General features: G+C 33.4%; 1 protein-coding gene across 1 annotated transcript in view; it reads left to right on the plus strand.

The window, feature by feature from the left end:
• The window catches only part of LOC101898483 (uncharacterized), a 362,514-nt gene that overhangs the window by 12,323 nt on the left and 329,870 nt on the right, over positions 1-20,321 (plus strand). The window contains exon 2 of the mRNA XM_059123548.1: positions 1,264-2,791. The gene's annotated coding sequence lies outside the window, so the exon portion shown is untranslated. The remainder of the gene's footprint in view (positions 1-1,263; positions 2,792-20,321) is intronic.

Below are 20,321 nucleotides of genomic sequence, written 5' to 3' on the forward strand. Positions count from 1 at the left end.
TTTGTATCTTTGAAATTCGGACTTGTATTGCCCATTTGGTGCAAAAATAATTTGAAATCGGATAAAGATATATATGGGAGCTATATCTAAATCTGAACCGATCTCGATAAAATTTGGCAAAGATATTTCTGAGCTGTATTTGATATATTTCCCTGAATATCGTTGTTAAGGAGTGCGTATTACGGCTGTGGGTAACAAATATAACAAATCGGATGAACAATATATATGGGAGCTATAGCTATATCTGAACCGATCTTCACCAAATTTGGCATACTACCTTCTAGACTCAATTCGGTCGTATGTGCCAAATTCCATCCCATTTGGACAAATATTAGACGTTTGGTGCACAATAAAATGTAAATCGGACGAAGTTATATATGGGAGCTATATCCAAATCTGAACCGATCTCGATAAAATTTAGCAAAGGTATTTCTGAGCTGCATTTGATATATTTCCCTAAATATCGTTGTTACGGAGTGCATATTACGGCTGTGGAGGACAAAAATATCAAATCGGATGAACAATAAATACGGGAGCTATAGCTATATCTAAACCGATTTCCATCAAATTTGGCATGCTTATTTTTAGGCCTAATTTGGTTGCATGTGCAAAATTCCATACTATTCGGGCTGATATTACACGTTTGGTGCACAATAAAAGGCAAATCGGACGAAGATATATATGGGAGCTATATCTAAATTTTTACCGATTATCTCCAATTTCAATAGGGTTCGTCCTTGGGCCAAAAAATGTTGTTTGGAAAATTTCATCTCAATCGGATAATAAATGCGACCTGCATTTTGTTCACAAAAATACATGGACAGACGGACGGACGTACGGACAGACTGACATGCATAAATCAACTCAGAAAGTGATTCTATGCAGATCATCAAAATGAACTATGGGTCTATCTCGTTTCCTTTTGCCTGTTACAAACAAATGCACAAAGACATAATACCCTGACCACCTTGTGGTGTAGGGTATAAAAATCGTAAGCAGGTCCACGTCTTCGTTTAGTCCCCATATAACGGTTTTCAATTAAGAGCTAATTTTCCGATTTTGTTTTTGAAAATTTTTAAGTTCCCTCCAAATGTTGGAGGGTATTGAAAGTTCGGTCTGGCCGAACTTAGCTGCTTTTTTAGTTGTTATTAGAAATGGTTAAATTCTTAATTCTTTAATATTTAATTTAGCTTCTAAGAATCTGTTGACATTTAAATTGTCATTTATTATAATCCCGCTTTACTTTCTATTTTCTATTTCCAGATAATTTACTCAGCTGTACTGAATCTATGAAAATTACATTGAACACCTTCACAACGAAACACAATTCAAAGAAAAGTAATCATAGCAAAACATATCGAAGAGCAAATCAAATCATTTTCAAAAATAAAATTAAAACAAAAAAATCTATTCCTTTGAACCTGTAAACATATCCGCAAGCAAAACAAAAATAACAAAAACGAAAACGAAAAAACAGAATATAAATCATCAAAGAGCAAACGTAAAAAATAACAAGGAATTTTTTCTCGCCAAATCGATTCGAGCTGTCAAAAAATTATTATCGCAAACACGAATCACATATCAAATTCATTAAAATAGATAAGATTTTTATGAAATTGCTTTTGGGCTAATTAATGCATGGTATTTTTAACCAGAAACAAAAAATACCAGAAAACATCAAAGCCAGGCAGCTAGCAGGCAAGCAAACAGTGAATTTAAAGAGGAGCAAAACCAAAAAAAGAGAAATAAAGAAAACAAAATTAACCAAACAAATTATGCAAATATAAACATACATACAAATTATCATTTTCAAATGCCAATTAATTCATTAATTTGAAGAAGACCAGACCACGACGATGAAACAGAATCTTCAATAAATCTACAGCTGGCTAAAATCTCCAATAGGTCAAAATAACAACAACGGGCATTATAGCAACAATTGCTTTTGGTATTCTTCTGCTTGTTTTCGTTTCGGAGGGCGTCCGCCCAGTTTAGTAGTTGTTGTTGTTTTTTCGGTCCAGACAATTATGCTCGCTCATCTGTAAAACGGTCGTCCGTACAAATTTTTAAGCCATTTACAAATTGTACTTAAATGTAAATGAGTTTTTGTGTTGCGAATAAAATGACGTTGATGAATAAATACACTTTATGCTAAATGTTGAAAAGCGCGCGCGTCTTCGTCTCCTATCTAAATAATCTCGATGACGGGAGCCCAACCAACTAGCAAAACGACCGACCGACCGACCAACCATCCGTTAACAAAGTTCTAAACGTTTGTTGTGTTGAATACTCGGGAATTAATGTAAATTGTTAAGTTTTAAATCTAATCTGTTCTGGTGAATATTGCCGCTACAGTGTCGAAGTGTATGTATGTATATATGTAGCTCGGTGTGAGTGCATTTATCGTGAGCCTTCATCTTTTTGTTTTATGCCAACGCCGGGCATTAGAAGTGTGCGCAAACTAAATATCAAAACGACAAAATACCCAGAAATAAAACGAAAGCCAGTGAAATCTCCCCAACAAGGATTGCTGTTTAGCCCAATGGACAATCATTCACGCAATTTGTGAGATTTACTACGTTACGAAAAAAAGTGACAGTTATGTTGTTGTTATTCACTCACTTTTCACTAAGTGTCTCACTGTGATATAAAATACAAATAAAGAAACAAAAAATAAGCACAGCCGTCCTTAAACAGAAACAACAACCTGACCCACCATCTCAAGCTGCAGCGAAATTCGCCAAGACCAAGACTCGGGCCCTTAACGCTAATAGAGTGATTTACAAAAAAGGTAAGTTTTTTATGTCCTATTTATCCCTGCGAATGAACATTTGATACGCATTTTAATGTAAAGTCTGCAAAAAATTCTTTCTTCTGGCCTTTGTTTTTTTTTTCTGTATTTTAAAATATGCAAATGTTTACTGTTACATTTTGCCAATATTTGCATAATTGAAAATTAAAAAATAAAACCGTTTTTTTTTGTATTATTGAAACGCTGCTTTAAGGTGGGTTGGTTTGTTTAGATAAGATGTTGAGTGGATTTTCCTTCGTCTTCTTCTTCTCAATTGTTTATCCATTTCACATAACAGCGTTGTTTATTCTAAATACTATAAAAAAGTATTTCAAATAATTTCATGCCATTGGAAATGATTTTATATTCATTGATTTATTTACCTCTGAAATTAAAACTGTCTACTTTAGGTAAACTTTTCCTTATTTTTGCGAATTCAAATCATTGATTTTGAAGAAATAATTCTAAGTAAGCAAGTAATTGTTTCGTTCTTAAAGCAATGAATATTATTTGTCCACCTTTAACATCTGTGTCAAGCAAAGTTGTCTGTGGTGATAATAAAATTATATTAAGGAAATTAGATGAATTTAGAACTCTTAATACATTCGTCTAAGCTTCTCTTAAAAGTATATATTTTTTTTAAATGCCAGAAATCGATTTAACGATATCCGTTCGTTTGTCCGGCTGTTGGAATCAAGATAAAGGTAAAAATTTTCATTATGAATTTAAGAAGTTTGACTTATACGTATGTAGCATTCTTAAGATATTTGCTATTCAAAATAGGTCATACTGGTTCGAATTTAGTTATAGTCCCATGTAACGGTTTCTCCTGATTTTCTGTATATCTCAGTTTTTGGTAACAATTTCAATCAAATCAGCTTTGTTTTGATGTTTCGGGCCCTATTTGAATATTTAAACTCACGTACAAATATTCCATATATATGTCCACTTTTGATATAGCCCCAACTGTAATTTGAAATTTCAGAGAGTATTGAAACTTAACATATACTTACTTGCTTTTTAATTATATTTGAGTTTGGGATTATTGTTGAGCAAAAACTTTCCTTTGGTTAAATTTATCGATCTAATTATAGGGTTCTTAGTGTATGAAACCCACTTCTTTAAGAATATTTTTTTAATAATATATTTACATATTAGGTGGAAAAATTTGGCTATTCCTTAAGCAATCGGAACGTAAAATATCTTACTTTTATTAATACCAAGTACTGATTGAGCTTTCCGGATTGTGTATTAAACAGCATTTGTTTTTCACAGAGGGTAGGAAACCTACTAGCAGAATATTGTCTGGTTATGACAATTTTGGGTCCGACCCCAATTTTCAATGTGTTAAAGCTTCAGTCACATTTTCGTAATGAATAGCATATTTTTTCGAATTTTTGGTTCGCAGTTGATGTGTCCAGTTTAAGTCAAAATCTATAAATCCCCATATGCTCATATTCCGAATTCTCAGTAATTAAATATATATTCTTGTTCAGCATTAGTCTGTGGAAATCACTCCACACCTCTTTCAGATGTTATTCGAAACATTGTATTTGAAATTCGAGAATACTTTTTCTAAATCGTAATGTTTCAAGGTGTAGTTTCCACAAACAAAAGCTTTGTAAATTTTTTATCAGATGCATTTTAGGCCTCTAGTACTTTTTTGGTACTGAAAATGGGACATGTAAGTAAAGGATTGAACCGGATTTTATGTAAATTGGAAATGTGTTCTCAGCATGTAGAACCATATAAGTCCAAAATATATGCGGTACTTTGATAAGTTAATAAAATGACATTTTCTCAAATTTGGTATTAGAAGACATAATGATTGACAGAAAAAAATATGCAGTAAATCCCCATACTATTTTTCGTAAATAAATTTAATTTCAGAGGTAAATAATCGACGCTGTTTGTTATTTTGGCGATTTTTCCATATTTTCAACAGAATTATCCCAACATTAGGAGTTTACCCTTTTTTGGAACAAATTCCTTCCAACTCGTGAAGGCTATATTAAAATTGTCATCCGTTTGTAATACTTATGTCAGACCCAACAATTTATACCTATTCTTGATCAGCGTAAAATTATAAGTCGAATTATCGATGCCCGTCTGTGTGTTTCGAATGAATTGAGATAAAAGACTAAATTTTTGAACACTATACACATGTGTAGAATACAGGTTAAGTTCGTAAATGGGTCATGTCGTTCCAAATTTTCGTGTAGCCCCATATATTCGGTATTTTTATGGTACTAGAGACATTATGACCGGAATGGTTTCAAATTTCGTACGTGAAGTTCTTTGTGGATACTTTAACCTAGGACAGAAAATTGTCCATGCAAGTCAGGGTCTTCATAGAGCTCACATATATCGATACCTCTTTTTTTTCGATATAATCGACATTAGTAAACGGAATTGTTTTAAATTTTGTATTTGTTCCAATCAACCCATATTTAATTTTAAGTTTCGCCTTTTCAGTGGCCACTTTAACTCCTATCTAAATGTATGGGAATTTTCAAATTTTAGGGATTTAGGGAGGGATAGACGATTTGGCCATAAATCAACATTTCATCTGGTGGAGATTATAAAACGATTGGCCCAGCTGAATTTAATATATACTTACTAGCTCCTCAACCATACTTAAATTTAGGATTATAATTGAGTAAAAGCATTCCTTTGGCAAATTTATCAATCTCCAGCCATGTTTAGTTATAGGGTTCTTAGTGCATGAAACCACTTCTTTAAAAATATTATTTATTTCATTAAAATTTGCAAATAAAGCTATCATAACCATTAAGGTCCTATAATTTATATTGCCGACGGAAGCTCTCTTCAAGTATGTTTTATTACATTGTGAGACAAATAGAAAAAAAACCAGTAAAGAAAGCCTTAAAGTCGGGCGGGGCCGACTTTATGATACCCTACACCACTTTGCTAATTTAGTAGAGCTCCACATAACAATTAAAAGTTTTTATGGGAGAATTCAATCATACACGCTATGATTATAATTATAATTTAAAATCCAAAGGACTAAATATGCTGAAGTATTTGTATCTTTTAAATTCGGAATTGTATTGCCCATTTGGTGCACAATTAATTTGAAATCGGATAAAGATATATATGGGAGCTATATCCAAATCTGAACCGATCTCGATAAAATTTGGCAAATATATTTCTGAGCTGTATTTGATATATTTCCCTGAATATAGTTGTTACGTAGTGCATATTACGGTTGTGGGTAACAAATATAACGAATCGGATGAATAATATATATGGAAGCTATAGCTATATCTGAACCGATCTTCACCAAATTTGACATACTAGCTTCTAGACTCAATTCGGTCGTAAGTGCCAAATTCCATCCCATTTGGACAAATATTAGACGTTTGGTGCACAATAAAAGGTAAATCGGACGAAGTTATATATGGGAGCTATATCCAAATCTGAACCGATCTCGATAAAATTTAGCAAATGTATTTCTGAGCTGCATTTAATATATTTCCCCAAATATTGTTGTTACAGAGTGCATATTACGGCGGCGGTGGACAGAAAAAAACAAATCGGATGAACAATATATATGGGAGCTATAGCTTTATCTGAACCGATTTCGATCAAATTTGGCATACATATTTTCAGGCCTAATTTGGGTGTATGTGCAAAATTCCATACAATTCGGGCTGATATTACACGTTTGGTGCACAATAAAAGGCAAATCGGACGAAGATATATATGGGAGATATATCTAAAATTTGACCGATTATCTCCAATTTCAATAGGGTTCGTCCTTGGGCCAAACAAAAGATCTGTGCAAAATTTCATCTGGATCGGGCAATAAATGCGACCTGTACTTTGTTTACAAAAATACATGGACAGACGGACAGACGGACGGACGGACGGACAGACGGACGGACGGACGGACATGCATAAATCGACTCAGAATGTGATTCTATGCAGATCATCAAAAGGAACTATGGGTCTATCTCGTTTCCTTCTGCCTGTTACAAACAAATGCACAAAGACATAATACCCTGACCACCTTGTGGTGTAGGGTATAAAAACGCGTAGATTATACAAGAAGAACTAAAAATATGAGACAGGGGTAAATGAGTTGTGAGGTAACTAAAAAAACTTTACCATAGCTGGGCCAGATATTTTCAAGGGCCTCGAACATAATCATACTAGTTTTGATATATAATTTTGGAACATGTTGAAAATTCAGATGACGTAACTGTATTTTAATGTCCTGAAAATACGTAACTTTACAAATATTACACAAAATATTTAAATCAAGACACTACATCTTCTGAGCGAGTTCGAGACAAAGAACTATCAGGTAGATATTTTTTGTTTTAATCAAATTAAAATCTGATACAAATTCATGGTCATATGGTCCAAAACTGTATAATAAAACATGTAAGCAAAGGCTATAGACGTGCGGGGCCGACGTTGTTATACCCTACCCTATACTACATATGTCAGAAGCCCCCTTATGTCAAATCCATATTGGAAGATTTCTCTTTTGAAATTAGGATTTTGACTAAGGAAATTTGCCCAACATTTATGCACTCCGTCGGGCTGTTAGTTGTTGTAGTCTATTTTAAAGATAAATTAATCCAATGGTCATCCAAAATGCTAGAATTCTTCCCTGTCCTTAACTCTCTTCACAGGCGGGTCGATTGTCTTCAATTGTGTAATCGGAAAAACATTTCTGTTTTTAGTTAATTTGAACCCCTAAATATTTTGCGTCATCTCCAAAAGCAAGAAGCCCCTCTGTATCTCCAAATTTAGACTCATCTATATGGTTTGCTTGTCTACGATATTTGGCTTTATTCGTCAACGAAATCAACATAAAAAGCAAGAAGTTCGCCTTTTGTGTATTTCAGATATCGCCTGAAAGTAATGCTGGTATTTTTTCACACAAAATTATTGGTCCATTGTACCCGCTGCCCTAAACTCTAACTTTATTCGAGATTTCGTGTCCTTTGGTTTCTATTTGTGTCACAAAATACTACAAAATTTATATTAACATCATTATTGGCATATTTTTCTGCAATTTTTTTAGATTTTATACTTTTATGTCAAGAGGGCATTCTGAATTGACAAAATTTGTCAAAATCGGTCGAGCCATTCTTAAGATATAAGCATTCTAACTAACATCCCCTTCTTTTGTAAATACACATTGTATATACTTCGCTATACATAACTGATATATTTACTATCGACATCTACGCAACGGTCAGAATTGACCTGTTCGTCTATTTGTGAATTCGCCAGGATTAAAAATATTCGCGGTTTAATGGAAAATTTGACTTTTATTTAGCACAAATGTTGTGGCCTATTTCACCCACTAAATATTACCCGATGACCATCAAAATTGCAAAGGCTTCTGCCGAGTCCTGAGCTCTAGCCCCATACTAATTTCCGTTTTGATTGGTCTATAATTACGACCTGTAGAGCAACTGCAAAATCAGGAATTTTTTCAGTTTTTGTTTCATTTTCCAAAAGAAATAAGGTTCTATTCTGACCCTAGCCCCACCTCCATTCTAAATTTCGTGAAGATCGGGCCATAATTTCGTGGTGTTACATAATTCTTGGTCCAATTAAACTTATAATACCCCCAACACATATAATGAAAAAAAAAAACGTATTTTGCAACTATCAAAAAAAAAAAAAAAAAAAAAAAAAAAATGCTGAGAAATTTTAATTCAGATTTGAGTATTTAAAATTAGAATTTCTAAAGTCTTTTTGACAAAAAGTTGTATATCAATATATATATATAGTTAATTAAACAACTTGTAGCGAAAAATTATGAAGAATGTTTTTGTATTCTTCTTTGACAATATTCGTAAAAAAAAGAAGTTGTATATTACTATCATGCATTAACTTGGAAATGCACAAAAACAGTCAAAACTTAGGACATTTGTCTTAGCTTTGTTAGGCAAAATTGCTACAGATATTTTTTTGATATATAATTTAAATATTGATTTTAGTTACATAACGACTTATGGTGAAATTTTACATATAGAGTTATTTTGCAAGAACTCAAATGGAGCGGTACTTTTAAGTTAAAACGTTTTATTTATTTTAATAGATTTTTGATATCTAAAATTGTATTGTTAAAATTTTTTCAGAATATTTTGATCTGATATGATAACATCAGAAGGCCGTTTTTGAATGTTTTTGTAGAAAAGCATCTAAAAAACTACATCAATGATTCGATTGAGGGTTATTTTTTCCGATTTTTATTTTTTCCACACATTTTTAAAATTCAGTGTTTCATTTTCCTACTATAAAAAAATTTATAAAATCTACTCATCTCAAAATTACTTTAGTGGCCATTTAGATTATTAAACAATCATACACATATACACATGTATGTGAGATAGGTCACTCTCTTTCTCTCTCTCTCAATTATGTCATTTCCAGTGTAGTTTTTTGTTTGAAACGAAACCATCTCATGCAAATAAATAAATAAATTAGCAATTTTCCCAAAGTGTTTTTCTTAATTATCAATTAAGTTAATTAAATGTTTGTAAATCTCAATATTCCTTTGGTGCCTTAAAACTTGTCCTTTTTTCCGACACGAAATGAAATGACATTCAATTAAAGAAGGGATAGGATACTGTCACATAACTTAAAGTCAACATTAATAAAAATTGACTAAACTTTTATAAACTAATTGAAAACCAATGTTTGTTACTGAGAGCAGTAGAAAAGAAAGAAAAACTACTTTGCAGTGGGGAATACAATACAAAAAGCATAGCATAGACAGCATATTCTTCGGCTGGCATTTTTTTTTCAATATTGCTTATACATGTTATCATGGAAATCTTCTCGCAGGCATATTTCTTTACTATGTTGTAAACAGTTTCTTGCCATAGCCATTGTCGGCCAATAATGCGTAGGTCATGTAATTGTCAAACTATTTACCATTTGAAACGGTCGATTGTGGTCATTTAGCAAACGAGTTCCATGAAAAATACCAACATATACAAAAAATTTGGTTAATCTCTAAATTTTGTAGATAAAATCAATTTACCACGCAAATCAATTTTTGTTCGGCTTAACAAACGAAAGGTGTGTTACAAATCTGTTTTATTTTGAGGCAGATTTCTTCATAAATCACTTCGCTCTGTTGTTGCCCAGCAATTACAAAGGTCATGTATATGTATGTATGTTAATGCGGTTTACTTACACAGCTAAAAATATAATTGTATTATTGTTTTTGTTTTGTATTAATTCTCCCATTGTGTGTAATAAATTGGCTTCTAAATCCTATAATGAATTGTTTTGCGGTTATACTTTAATTTCCGTTAATGTCGAAAATAATTTTTTGTGCCTGTCATATTTGACATTTCCCAACCTTGATAATGAACGGTTCTTAAATGTTGCCAGAAACGCTTTTTGTTATGTCAGCTTTTTTTTTTGTAATAATTCTAAGAAATGAATATAGGGGATTATGGTGGTCTTTTTGATTTTTTTTTAATGTGCGCCATATTTTATACCTGAGTTTTTGATAAAGCTATGATGCCAAAATATTTTGGTGAAACTGTGATTACTTCTGAAAACCTAAAATAGGGCGGAAATTAAAAATGTAGGTGGACATTTCAGTCAAGTTATATCGGGGATATCGCTCATGTCCTCAAAGAGTGTCACATTTCAGTTAAGAGTAGAAAGCATTTTATCATTGACTGAAATTTAACTTTGCGAATTACAAGGACTATTAAACAAAACCTCATATAACTACATAGACAATTATTTGCAGAGATCACCAGATATCACTGCTATACTTCCCCGCAAGATCAAGCATGGTGTCTCATAATCTCAATTAACTGTTTTGTTGAAATAAATTAATCGTCAAGTAACAAAAAAGTAATTCCCTGAGTTCTATAGATATCAAAATCACAATCTGATAAGAAGTTAAAGTTGTAAGGCAGTTATACACCCATTAGAAACCATTAGGAAAACCATCAGAATACCGAATAAAGGGTGATACCGTTATATGAAAGCTATGGCACAATGTGGCCTCATAACAACAGTAACAACCTTAAATACCAAATTTCAAATAATTCTGTTGAAAAATGTACCGAAAGTCGTCGAAATTCTTAAAATGAGGGGGTACCAATTTATCTAAATTCATAACTAATTTCTAATTTCCGAACTCTCTTTTAATTATACCCTACAAAAATATTTGTTGGGGTAGTATAAGTTCGATTGGGCCAAAAATTATGTAACACCTCGAAATATTAGACCCCGCTATAGGAAACTACATATGGATGGTCCTATTTCGCCGAGCTGAGTCGATCTAGCTATGTATGTCCGTTTGTCGTCTGTCCATGTTAATTTGTAATCACGCTACAGGTCGCAATTATGGCCCGATCTTCACGAAATTTAAAATGAGAGTGGGGAAAGAATGTTCGCAAAATGTTTAGGGGTTGAAATTTACCAAAAACAGAAAAATTTCCTGATTTTGCTCTTGATCTATAGACCACAATTATATACCAATCGACGCTGAATTGTGCAGTCTTCCAATTTGTACGGCAATCGGACAATATTAAAATAACTTTTATGTAAAAAATACAAACGTTTTCACAAACCGCTTATATTTTTAAGGCCTGCCAAATCACATATACATTTAAAGGTCACTTCAATCATTGCAGTGATGCTGATAGCCAATATATGGGATATATAGCAAAATAGGTACTATATATATGTTAGTTATTTAGCTTATAAGTCAAGAACCACTGGACTGATTTTCACAATTCTCATCAATTTGGAAAAGCCGGAAAAGGATAACAGCTAAGAAAATCTGGTAAAAATATGACAATAAAAAAGTGAATATTTTCTGTAATATTTTTTTTTTTATTTTTGTCATATTTTTTATCGCATGCGATTTTTTCAATTTGACTTACAATTTTGAATTGTACATTTTCTAAAGTCGGTCGGTCAGGTCGCAATTATCGTCCGATTCTCACGAAATTTTGGATGGGGGTAAGGTTAGGGTCAAAATTAAAGCCTTTTGTTTCTTAGGATGTACAAAGAAAAATTAAAATTTTCCAGATTTTGCATGATAAGAGAGTTAAGGACAGGTAGGAAGTCTAGCGGATGATCATTGGATTATATTTAGCTTTAAAATGGACCAAAACTTTCGTGTGAAATTGTTTTGATACCTAACAACACGACGGAGTGCGTAAATACTTGGCAAATGTCCCGGTCGAAGAACTAGGGGTAACATCTAGGCATGGCTCTATGCATTCCAAATTCGATTTTCTAAACTTGATTTTGGCATAAGGGGGCTTGGAACATATTGTAGTGTTGTCGGGTATCACATGGTCGGCCCCGCACGGCCTTTCCTTACTTGTTTTCTTATAACTTCACTCTTCAATATGCAGTGTGGGTTTTGATAGTACTCGGTTTATATATCAAACCCCCAACAAATATATATATAATAAAAAAATATATAATTTACATGAAACACATGAATAAGAAGACCTTAAGTCGCGGATAAATAGAAGTCATTTAGTGAGTTTTCCATGTTCTTCAGAGAGTATTCTCCAAATAGAAGCATTTAAAAGACAAACAATAAACAGTAAACCTTTGAGAAATCCTTTAAGAAGCGTTAGAACACTGTAAAGACAGGAAACCTTGTCGAAGCCTTTTTATATAGAAAATAATTAAGACCTTAATATGTCTTACGCAGTACATTGAGGTTATTTTTCAATACTTCGCAGTAAAATTTTTTCGTATAAAAGCAAAGTTCTTTTTCAACACTTCAATACTGTTTCGTATAAAAGTAAAGTACATATAATAATAAGCAAAAATTTGACACCCCCGTCATCACTTAGCCTATATTTTCCCAAACCACAATTTGTCCAAAACAAACACACACTTACTTTTCCAAAAAAAAAAAAATCCCAAAACGTAAACTTTTATTTCAACAGGTTCATTTTCCATATATATTTTAATGTATCTTTTTTTGTAATTTATATTTATCATAATTTATGGTTCAGCGACGACAACTCCCTGTCACTTGGCCGAAGGAAACATACACACAAAAATGTTGCGTACTTCAATATGTCTAACCTTGAAAAAGTTTGCCATGTTTCACCACGGGCCACACCTGGGACTCTAAGGGCTACTGGTGTTAACCTTTCGACTGTTATCCTGTAATGACATGTGGCATATCTTTGTTTTTGTTTTTTTATTTCAATTTATTTATTTTCAAGTATTCCCTGCATAAATGAATTCTAAATTCTCCATTGGATGGATGGTTGGTGTATTGCAAAATAATGTTGTGAAATTTCATTTGTTTTGTTTTTCTGGGGCGAAGACAAAACATGTCAGTTGTGTAGGTCTTGTTGCCTGCTCTCTTGAGATAGATGTTAACGCATATTTGGTTGGAGTGTTTTTGTTGTTGGAACCTGCATTAAAAATTACTTTGGACACATGAATAATTAATGGCCATAACAAGATAAGAACATGAAGTTGAGAACAAAACAAAAATGATAATTTTAATGAATTTCCAAAAAAAAAAAAAAAACTTGGAGCTTGACCTTTGGGATCGAAATAATGGAAAACAGTAATTCACAATTAATATGAAGTAGGAGGCTATTAGCATTATTCAATTACATTGTGTGTTTGCTGAAATATGTATATCCTCCCTCCTACATGTTTATACTTTTTTTGGTCGGCGAAAAGGTGAGGACGAAATTTTGGCAGGAAATGAGTACGAAAGTTTTATGAAAATATATGCTGCAGTTCTTTTTTTATTGTCAAAAAAAAACAAGTTAAAAAGCAGTAAATTCGGCTGGGCCAAACTTTGAATAACCTCCACCAATTGGAACGAATTTGGAAATTGTCAAAAAATAAAATCCGTTACAAATTCTGTTAACATCTTAAAAATACTGAAGATAGCCATTATATTGGGCTCTATACGACGTAGATCTACATAGGCATTGTTTATCATAAGCCATTACAATATTCAAATTCTAATCTTGGAATAAATGGTGAATAATGTAGCTGAAATCATCAAAATACCGTATATAGGGAGGTACCTTTATATCGGAGCTATACAAAGACCTGGACCTGCATATACAACTTTCTGTCACAGGCTGTATAATCCATTACGAACTTCAAATACGACATCTCAAACAATTTCGGTGAGTGTTGTACCTAAAATCACCTAAATACCGAATATAGGAAGGTACTTATATATGGGGTCTATACGAAGACTTGGACCTGCATAGACAATTTTCTGTCACAGACTATAGTTCCCATTACGATCTCTAAATACGTAATTTAAAACTACTCCGTTACATGGGGGCTACACGAAGACGTGGACCTGCACAGACAATTTTCTGTTATAGGCTGTTCAAGTTCAAGTACTAAATTTGAAACAATACTGGTGAATAATGTCGCTAAAATCATCAAAATACCGAATATAAGGATGTCCCGTTATTTGGGGGCTATACGAAGACATGGACCTGCACACACAATTTTCTGTCTTAGGCTGTAATAACCATTTCGAACTTCAAATACCAAATTTGAAACGATTCCGGTGAATAATGTCGCTAAAAACATCAAAATACCTTTTATGAGGAGATACCGTTTTAAGGGGCTATATGAAAACGTGGACCTACATGGCCCATTTACGAACTTAACCTGCCTACTGGAAAAATAAACATGTGTGCAAAATTTTAGCCATCTATCTCAATTCATTCGAAAGATAGCGTGATTACAACAGACAGACAGACGGACATCGACTACAATTTTACGCTGATCAATCGACTTAGAATTTTACGCTGGTCAATCATGAAAAATATATATACTTTGTTGGGTCTGACATGAGTTTTTCGAGGAGTTACAAACAGAATGACAAAGTATGGTGGAGGGTATAAAAATAGAACATATGTATCTGGTTTCTTATGCTTTGGTTTCTCTTACGAACTTAACACCTGTTATGTGGACACCTTTGACATTCCACCATTATTTCGATACTCTACAAATCTTATGATGAGAAAATTTAGGCTGAACCTGCCTTCAATGTTCTAGTTTGATTATAAAAATTCATTGAAAAGTCACATAACTCAATGTAAATGAGAAGAAGGCGAGAATGAGGGTAACAGACACACACACGCACCCACAAAAATCAAATCACCACGGCAAAGACTTCTTTGTGGCTCACTTTGTGTTTGGGTTACCAATAATTAATGGCTAATTAAGTGTAGCCAAACAGGTCGGCAAGTTGTCGTTACGTTGCTGTTCTTGTTGTTGTTGATGATGCTGTTGCTATTACGGCTGTAACCTGATTAGAGTTACCAAGGGCTTGTAATTAGATGCTGGCCTGTTAAATTGGGAACAGAGTTCTTTTTAGCTATTACCTTTTTACATGTATACCTGCCTACACCTTCACAACATACAAGTGTCAATAATTAATATTCAGGATTTGTAAAGTGCCACAAAGAATAACATTTTTTGGAATGTTTCTTTTTTAAGAAATGATAAAAAAGCCACACACGTTTTAATAATTAAAAAAGCCTCCACTGATAATTACCATAGATATAAATCGTTTTAATTTCATTTCACTTTTCCTTTTTTTATTTCTGTTTGTCATATCGTTTTTTACCCAAATCATCATTCATGTGAATTTCTATTGAATACTTCGTTGGGTTTTCTTTTCCATTGAAAGATTTCTATCATATATTTTTTTTTTTTTGGTTTTTGTCACAAAACCGCTTAAATATAGGTTATTATTATCTTTTGAATATTTGTTGTTGTTGTTCGACGATGTTTTCTTATTAAACAAATGGAAAAAGCATCTCATTCACTTCTTTGGAAATATCATCCCACAAGTTTTTTTTTTTGTTATTGTCGTTGCTGTTGAAAATTGAGTTGTTTGTTTTCCAATATCGTATGGCAGAGATTCATCACAGGCCTATGTTGCATTTGCGTTTTCATAGGTACAACATGAAAGATAGATGCTTTTGGAAAATGAAGATTGGGATTAGTCATGAACATATTTTTTATTTCTAATCGGGTTTTTGTCAGTTTTAAATTGATACAACATTTGACTCGATATGTTTTGAAAAAAAAAGAAGAAAACAAAAATATGTTGGTATAGTATTTGATTTGATATGTGTAAAAAATGATATATCAAAGAATTATATTGGATTTGGATAAATATAATTGTGCTCAACAGCCTCAACCTGTGTACAATTAGATACGATTGAATATATGTGCAGTGTATGAGCCCACGAATGCCTTATGTGAAATAACCTTGCTCATGACCATACCTCAATACAAAATATCTTAATTTTCATAAAAATTATTATAGCTCGACATACAGTTTATTCTAAGACTTAAAGTAATTTTGTCTAGAATATATCTTCCCTGTGAACTATTCGTCTAAAGCTAAATTTTATAATAATTTTACGCATCACCATGAAAAAGAACAACAAACATTTTATAAGCAAAACAAGTAAATATAAAAACATTGATTTCGGTCGGGCCGAATTTTTTATATCCTCCACCATTGGGTAAAGAAAACATTTTTATGTAGTAGTATCTTAATTGAACCGTGTTCCGCTTTAAACTAGAAATACCAGTAAGACCGTTCGGATAATGCTGTTAAACTTAAAAAAACAAGTAAAAAAGCCCTCCACCATTTGGTACAAATTTGACAATTTCCACAAAAAAAAATAAAATTAAATTCGTTAAAAATTCTGTTAAAATCTTAAAAGTACCGAATGCCTATACGACGACGTGGACCTGCATAGGCAACTTTTGTCATAAGTTATTACAATATTTAAATGCGAAACTTGAAGAAAAATCTGTTTATAATGTAGCTAAAATCATCAAAATTCCGAATATGGGGGGTACCGTTACGTACGTAGACGTGGACCTGCACAGACAATTTTCTAGCATGGGCTGAAATATCCATTACGAACTTCACATGCGAAATTTGAAACAATCCCGGTAAATAGTGTCGCTAAAATCATCAAAATGCCGAATATTGGGGGGTACGGTATATGGGGGCTATATGAAGACGTGGACCTACATGGCCCATTTTCTGTTTTATGCTGCAGTATCTATTACGAACTTCAAATACCAAATTTGGAACAATTCCGCTAAATAATGTCGCTAAAATCATCAAAATACCGAATATCGGGGGGGTACCGTTATATGGAGGCTACACGAAGACGTAGACCTGCACAGATAATTTTCTGTCTTACGCTGTAGTACCCCTTAAGAACTTCAAATGCCAAATTTGAAATAATTCCGGTGAATAATGTCGCTAAAATCATCAAAAAATACTGAATATCGAGAGGTACCGTTATATGGGGCTATATGATAACTTGGGCCTACATGGCCCATTTACGAACTTAACCTGCCTACTGGCAAAATATACATGTGTGCAAAATTTTAGCCTTTTATCTCAATTTGTTCGAAAGATAGCGTGATTACAACAGACAGACAGACGGACATGGCTAAATCATCTTAGAATTTTACGCTGATCAAGAATATATATACTTTGTTGGGTCTGACATGAATATTTCGAGGAGTTACAAACGGAATGACAAAATTAATATACCCTCCATAGTATGGTGGAGGGTATAAAAACTAAGTGAGGGAGTCCGTTATATGGAGGGCCATGCTAAAAAGGGGTATAGACCCTTATACATTAAAAGTTCCGCCACCGAAGCTAGAACCCATTATGGCTTACAAATACCAATTTTTAGACAAATCCTTGGAAAAAATTGGCGAAAATCATCGAAATACCGAATCAGGAGGTACCATTATAATTGTTCTTGCAAATTTTGAAGTTCTACGTCAAATTATGTGGGCTGTAAAGTGATTTCAATAGATAGACAGACAGACAGACAGACAGACAGACAGACAGACAGAGGCAAATATAAATAGTAGCAAACTTAAAAATTTATATATTTATGCCGATATGGATAAACTCCAGCTTCGTTTTTACTTATTTGTTTTGTCTTTGTGGGCCGCTTAGTCTGAATTATGGAAGATTCCATGAAATGAAAGCTTACAATTTTTAAAATGAATGAACGGATACCGCCGAGAGGCGTAGCCAAATTTTCTCTTCAGTTGGCAACCTTCCCCGAAATGGCTTAAAAATACATTTCTGGCTACGTCGGTGATGAATGGTAATTTTTTTGGGGTTTTCATTCCAACAATGGATCCATTTTAGTGTATTTTCACAAGGAGCTGTTGTATTTTATTTAAATCTGAGTTTTAACAGCTTTAAAATACGCCATACTTAAATAAAACTCAGATTTAAATAAAATACAACAGCTCCTTGTGAAAATATATATTTTGATGGTATGCCATTAAGCGATGTGACATCTCTGTCAAAAGTAATGGCGTTGCCAGATGGGTCCGTCGAATATGGGCAACCCTGTAGTCTACATACAGGTGCTCCCTATATACATATACATATAATACTTTTTTATGTACTTTTTATGAAAAGTTTTAAATGGTCACACACAAGTTGGATGCTTGTCCATTTAGAACGACTAATCGATGAACAGCTACCTTACGGAACATAGATGCTTTCAATCTTAAATTCCAAACCATACCTTTTTGTGAAAAATAGAAACAAATCATAAAACTGTCTTAGCAACTTAAATGCTTACGTTTTAGCTACTAAAACAGTAGTAGTTGTCGTAGTAGTAGCGACATGTGCATGTACGGATCAAAAACTAATACTTATGGGTGGGTGGGTGAGTGTGTGTGTGTGTGTGCTCGCACGTTGGGTGGGAATGAATGAAGAGCTTAGGTTTTTGTTTTCTGAAAACAGAATCAGATGACATTAATTCCAAAATATTGCCACACAATATATCATTCATATGGTGCACATGTTCAAAACGAATGTGTTACAAAAGAAGAAAAACCAAACAAAGCAAATATATGTGTCTCTACTCTTTTTTGTTTCATTTTCATAGACCTATTTAGGTATATGCTGAATATGGGACAGAAATCGTCTGCCTTGCCATGTGGTTAAATCTTTGCACTGATTGAAATATGTACGACAATTCCCCACCAACCAAACAACCACACAAGACCCAGTTATCCCAGGCAGTGACATCTCAAAGTGTAACAAATATGACAAAGTGTAAGCAATATATGCCAATAAATATAACGAAATATTTCCCATTAAGCATATATTTTTCAGGGGTGGATTGGAGTTGAAAATTAGAAGGATTTATTTTTTGGAAGGAAACATTGACTTGGAAACATCACATAGCTTAGAATCACATCTTATACTGGGCGGAGTATATCTCCACAAAATTTTGAAAATAAAATCGGCCCACCATTTGAGTTCTGTTGAAATTGTTTTCCCCTCTCTTGCGCACGAAAATAACATATTCAAAATTGGCTACACATTCTGAGCACTCTTTATACCCTACAACACTATGTGTTTGGGGGTATTATAAGTTTGATTGGGCCAGAATTTATGTAACACCTCGAAATATTGGTTTCCCATATAGGGATCTTCCTATGGATCTTCCTAGCTCGCCGAGCTGAGTCGATCTAGCTATGTATGTCCGTCCGTCCGTCTGTCCGTCTGTCCATGTTAATTTGTAATCACGCTACAGGTCGCAATTATGGCCCGATCTTCACGGAATTTAGAATGTAGGTGGGGTTAAGGTCAGAATAGAACCCTATTTCTTTTGGAGATGATCGCATAATATTTAGGAGTTGAAATGGACCAAAAACTGAAAAAATTCCTGATTTTGCAGTTGCTCTACAGGTCGCAATTATAGACCAATCGACGCAGAATTTCGCATGTAGCTAGAGTTTAGGGCGGGGAAGAAGCCTACCAATTTGGGTGGTCATCGTATGATATTTAGCGGGTAAAAAAGACCATATCATTTGTGTTGAAAAAATTCAAATTTTTTCATTAAACCGCGAATATTTTAAATCCCGGCGAAATCACAAAGCCATGACAAGGTTACTTCTGATCTTTACATTGATGTTAACATCCATCAAATCGGATATATAGCAAAATATGTGCGATATATATGTCTATCAAAGAAGATATGCTTGAAAGATCTCTTATATGTCGAGAACGGCTGTACTGATTTCGACCGTTCTCATTAATTCAGAATGGCCTCTTGGCAGGAAAGAAAAAACGTCTAAAAAATTGCATAAAAATATCTCTCTAAAGATGAAAATATTGATTTTGTAACATTTTCTCATATTTTTTCAATTTTGTCATATTTTTGGCATATTTTCATTTTGAATTAAACATTTGGTAATATTTCTACAGCTAACAAAACTAAGTAGTTAGGATATCAGGATATCATATACAGGTCGCATTTATGACCCGATCCTTACGAAATTTTGCATGGGGATAAGATGAGGGTCAGAATAGAAGGCTACTCTTTTTGGAGATAATCACCATATATATTTAGGGGTTGAAATGGACCAAAAAACTGCAAAATTGTCAGCAGGTCGTAATTATGGCCCGATCCTCACGCATATTTGAATGGAGGTTACCGGACATTGCAAA

Source organism: Musca domestica, unplaced genomic scaffold (assembly GCF_030504385.1).
Source record: "Musca domestica strain aabys unplaced genomic scaffold, Musca_domestica.polishedcontigs.V.1.1 1, whole genome shotgun sequence".
NCBI lineage: Eukaryota > Metazoa > Arthropoda > Insecta > Diptera > Muscidae > Musca > Musca domestica.